We start from the raw sequence: 6,000 nt of genomic DNA, 5'->3' as shown, positions 1-6,000 counted from the left end.
AATGGAAAGCAAAAAAAAGCTGGGGTAGCAATACTCATATCTGATAAAATAGATTTCAAAATGAAGGCCATAACTAGAGACAAAGAAGGCCACTACATAATATTGAAAGGATCTATCCAACAGGAAGATATAACCTTGATAAACACATATGCACCCAATATAGGAGAACCAAAATATATTTAAAATCTTTTTGAAGACTTCCAAGGAGAAATCGACAGCAATACAATCATAGCAGGGGACTTCAACACCCCACTGACATCACTGGATAGATCCTCTAGACAAAAAATTAGCAAGGAAACAGAGACTCTAAATGAAGCACTTGACCAAATAGATTTAATAGATATCTACAGAGAATTACACCCCAAAACTACAGAATTCACATTCTTCTCAAGTGCACAAGGGACATTCTCAAAGATACACCACATGATAGGACACAAACTAAATCTCTACAAGTTCAAGAAGATTGAAATCATATCAAGCATCTTCTCAGATCACAATGGCATGAAACTAGAAATCAATTGCAACAAGAACATGCAAAGACATTTGAACACATGGAGGCTAAATATCATACTATTAAACAATGAATGAGTTACCAAGAAAATCAAGGAAGAAATTAAAAACTTCCTGGAAACCAGTGAAAATGAACACACAACAACACAAAAATCTATGGGATGCAGTAAAAGCAGTTTTGAGAGGGAAGTTCATAGCACCACAGGCCTACCTCAAGAAACAAGAAAAATTTCTAATAGAATACCTAACCTCACAACTTAAAGAACTAGAAAGCAAACAAAAAGAAAACCCCAGAGCAAGTAGAAGGAAGTAAATAGTAAAGATCAGAGCAGAAATAAATGACATAGAGACCAAAAAAAAAAAAAAAAAAAATTCAAAGGATCAATGAAACAAAGAGCTGATTTTTCGAAAAGATAAACAAGATGGGTGGACCCTTAGCTAGACTCACCAAGAAACAAAGAGAGCGAACCCAACTACACAAAATCAGAAATGAAAGAGGAGAAGTAACAACGGACACCACAGAAATATAAAAGATTGTTAACAGCTACTATGAACAACTATATGGCAACAAATATGACAATCTAAGCAAAATGGACAAATTTCTAGAAACACACAGTCTCCCAAAACTGGACCAGGAAGAGAGAAAACTTGAGCAGACCAATAACAACTAAGAAAATTGAAGAGGTAATCAAGACTGTCCCAGCAAACAAAAGCCCAGGCCCAGATGGTTTCATGGGGGAGTTTTACCAAACATTCAAAAAAGAACTAATACCCATTCTCCTCAAACTATTTCAAAAAATTCAAGAAGAAGGAAGACTTCCAAACTCGTTCTATGAGGCCAGCGTAATTCTAATTCCAAAACCAGAAAAAGACACTACAAAGAAAGAAAACTGCAGGCCAATATCCCTGATGAACATAGACGCCAAAACCCTGCACAAAATACTAGCAAATTGGATCCAGCGATACATCAAAAAAATTATTCACCATGAGCAAGTGGGATTCATTCCAGGGATGCAAGGCTGGTACAATACTCACAAATCAATAAATGTGATACACCACATAAACAAAATGAATAAAAACCACATGATCATATCAATAGATGCTGAAAAAGCATTCGACAAAATCCAGCATCCATTTCTGATAAAAACAATGTGGGAATAGACGGATCATATCTCAACATAATAAAGGCCATATATGAAAGACCTACAGCCAACATCATACTCAATGGGCAGAAACTAAAAACATTTCCATTAAGAACAGGAACAAGACAGGGATGTCCACTTTCGCCACTCTTATTTCACATAGTACTGGAAGTCTTAGCCACAGCAATCAGACATGAGGAAAAAATAAAAGGGATTAAAATTGGAAAGGAGGAAGTGAAACTGTCATTATTTGCAGATGACATGATATTATACATAGAAAACCCTAAAGACTCCATCAAAAATCTACTAGACTTAATAAATGAATTTGGCAAAGTAACAGGATACAAAATTAACATCAAGAAATCGATGGCATTCATCTACACCAATGATGAACTCACAGAAAGAAAAACTGAAAAAGCAATCCCATTTACCATCGTGGCAAAAAAATTAAGATACCTAGGAATAAACTTAACCAAAGAAGTAAAGGACCTATTTGCAGAAAACTACAGGACATTGAAAAAAGAAATAGAGGAAGATATAAAAAAGTGGAAGCACATATCTTGTTCATGGATTGGAAGAATTACATCATTAAAATGTCCATACTACCCAGAGCAATCTATAGATTCAATGCAATCTCCATCAAAATACCAACGACATATTTCACAGAACTAGAACAAATACTTCAAAAGTTCATATGGAACCAAAAAAGTCCCCGAATAGCCAAAGCAATCTTGAAAAAGAAGGACAAAGTAGGTGGGATCACAATACCAGATATCGGGTTATACTACAAAGTGACTGTAATCAAAACAGCCTGGTACTGGCACAAGAACAGGCATATAGACCAGTGGAAAAGAATAGAGAACCCAGAAATGGACCCAAGGCAATACGCTCAATTAATATTTGACAAAGGTGGCAAGAGCATACAGTGGAGTAAAGACAGCCTCTTTAATAAATGGTGTTGGGAAAATTGGACATCTACATGCAAAAAAATGAAACTAGACCATCAACTTACACCATACACAAAAATAAACTCAAAATGGATAAAAGACTTAAATGTGACCCATGAATCCATAAAAATCATAGAAGAAAATGTAGGCAACAAAATTTCGGACATCAAACGGAGCAGAATTTTCACTGATACATCACCTAAGGCAACAGAAACAAAGGAAAAAATGAACACATGGGACTACATCAAACTAAAATGCTTCTGCACAGCAAAAGAAACAACCACCAAAATGGAAAGGCAACCCACTATATGGGAGAGCATCATTACCAATGATACATCTGATAAGGGGTTAATTTCCAAAATATATAGAGTGCTCATACAACTCAACAAAAGGAAGACAAAGAACCCAATTAAAAAATGGGCAGAGCAGCTGAATAGACACCTCTCCAAACAGGACATACAAATGGCCAAGAGACATATGAAGAAATGCTCGATGTCACTAATAATCAGAGAGATGCAAATTAAAACAACAATGAGGTATCACCTCACACCTGTCAGAATGGCTGCCATCAACAAATCATCAAACAAGTTTTGGCGAGGGTGTGAAGAAAAGGGGACTCTAGTACACTGCTGGTGGGAATGCAGACTGGTGCAGACACTATGGAAAACACTATGGTGTTACCTCAAAAAATTAAAAATTGAATTGCCAGTGATCCTACTTCTAGGAATATACCCTAAGAAGCCTGAAACACCAATCAGAAAGTATATATGTACCCCCATGTTCATAGCAGCACTATTTACAATAGCTAAGATCTGGAAAAAGCCCAAGTGTCCATCAGTAAACGAATGGATAAAAAAGCAGTGGTACATATACACAATGGAGTACTATACAGCTATAAGAAAAAAAGATCTCTTATCCTTTGAGACGACATGGAGTGACCTGGAAAGTATTATCCAGTATTATCCTAAGCAAAACAAGCCAAGTAGAAAAAGACAAATACCACCTGATCTTACTTATTTGTGGAATATAATGATCATAACAGTCTGAGGAATAGGACAGACCCAGAGACGTTGAAGTAAGGTACAGACTGACAACCCTCAGAAGAAGGGGTGGGGGTGGGGGGGGGAGAGATAAACCACAGAACTATATGCATGTACACATAACCGATGGACATGGACCACAAAGCCCGGGATAGGGTGGGGGGTATGGGGAGGAAGGTGTCAATGGGGTAAAAAAGGAGAACCATCTGTAACAAACATAAAATAAAATAAAATAAATAAATATTTTTAAAAAAACAACTCCTAATCAGAACAGCAAAAAGAAAAAAGAATCCAAACAAATGAGGATAGTGTAAGGAGCCTCTGGGACAACTTCAAGCGTGCCAACATTCGCATCTTGGGGGTGCCAGAAGGAGAGAGAGAACAAAAAATCGAAAATCCATTTGAAACAATAATGACAGAGAACTTCCCTAACTTGGTGAAGGAAACAGACATACAAGTCCAGGAAGCACAGAGAGTCCCAAACAAGATGAACCCCAATAAGCACACACCAAGACACATCATTATCAAAATGCAAAAGGTTCAAGACAAAGAGAAAATCTTAAAAGCAGCAAGAGAAAAGCAGTCTGTAACCTACAAAGGAGCTCCCATAAGACTGTCAGCTGATTTCTCAAAAGAAACTTTGCAGGCCAGAATGGAGTGGCAAGAGATATTCAAGGTGATGAAAAGCAACGACCTACAACCAAGACTACTGTATCTTGCAAAGCTATCATTTAGAATTGATGGACGTATGAAGAGTTTCCCAGACAAGAAAAAACTGAAGGAGTTCATCACCACCAAACCAGTATTATATGAAATGTTGAAGGGTCTTCTTGAAGGAGAAGAAGAACAAAAATATGAACAATAAAATGGCAATTAATACATGTCTATCAACAATTGAATCTGCAAACAAAATGAGCAAGCAGAACAGAAATGAACTCATAGATACTGAGAACTTTTTGTTGCTTGCCAAATGGGAGGGGGTTAGAGGGATGGGTGAGGAAGATGAAGAAATTAAGAAGTATAAATTGGTTGTTAGACTGATGAACCTCAAAGGGAAGGGGGGCCCTGGCCAGTCTGGCTTAGCGGTTAAAGCATCGGCCTGCGGTCCAGAGGGACCTGGGTTTAGTTCCCGCTAAGGGCGCGTACATTGGTTGCAGTTTGTCCCCGGCCCTCGTTGGGAGGCAGCCACTCGATGTGTCCCTTTCACATCGATGTTTCTCTCTCTTTCTCCCTCCCACTCTATCTGAACAAAATGTCAAAAAATGTCCTCGGGTGAAGATAAAAGAAAAAAAAAAAAAAGGGAAGGGAGGGCAGGAAAACCAAAGAACTTCTATGCGTATGCATAACCAATGGACACTGACAATAGTGTGGGGAAGGCTGGAGTGGGGTGGGATTGGGGAGGAGGGGGTTACTGGAGAAAAAAAGGGGGGACATCTGTAATACATTCAACAATTAAGATGAGTAAAAATAAATAAATAAATAAAATATTTAAAAAGACTTATAGACCAAGAAAAAGGGGGAGAGGATCTAAATAGACACCTTTCCCAACAGGACATACAAATGGCCAAGAGAGCCCTGGCCAGATTGGCTCAGCGGATAGAGCATCGGCCTGCGGTCCAGAGAGACCCAGGTTCAGTTCCCACTAAGGGCACGTACCTCGGTTGCAGTTTCTCCCCGGCCCTGGACGTGGGTGGCAACCACTCGATGTGTCCCTCTCATGTGGATGTTTCTTTCTCTCTCTCTCTCCCTCCCACTCTATCTGAACCAAAAAAGCGGAAAAATGTCCTCGGGTGAGGAAAAAAAAAACAAATGGCCAAGAGACATATGAAAAAATGCTCAACATCACTAATCGTCAGAGAGATTAAATTAAAATGACTATGAGGTATCATCTCACACCTACCAGGATGGCTGCTATCAACAAAGCCTCAAACAACAAGTGCTGGCGGGGATGTGGAGAAAATGGGACTCAAGTACACTGCTGGTGGGAATGCAGACTGGTGCAGCCACTATGGAAAACAATATGGTGTTTCCCCAAAAATTAAAAATTGAACTACCTGATTCCCGATCAGGGCAAATGCCCAGGTTGTGGGCCCCATCCTCAGTTGAGAGGCGTGCAGGAGGTGACCAATCGATGTTCTGTCTCATCAATGCTTCTATCTGTCTCTCCCCCTCCCATCCTCTCCCTCTAAAATCAATAAAGATAAAAAAATTTAAATTGAACTGCCATTTGACCCAGTGATCCCACTCTAGGAATATACCCTAAGGAGCCTGAAACACCAATCCGAAAGAATATATGTACCTTTATGTTCATAGTAGTACTATTTACAGTAGCTAAGATCTGGAAACAGCCCAAGTGTCCAT

The sequence above is a fragment of the Molossus molossus genome, unplaced genomic scaffold (genome assembly GCF_014108415.1).
Source record: "Molossus molossus isolate mMolMol1 unplaced genomic scaffold, mMolMol1.p scaffold_m16_p_8, whole genome shotgun sequence".
Lineage (NCBI taxonomy): Eukaryota > Metazoa > Chordata > Mammalia > Chiroptera > Molossidae > Molossus > Molossus molossus.
This window is presented reverse-complemented; position numbering follows the sequence as displayed.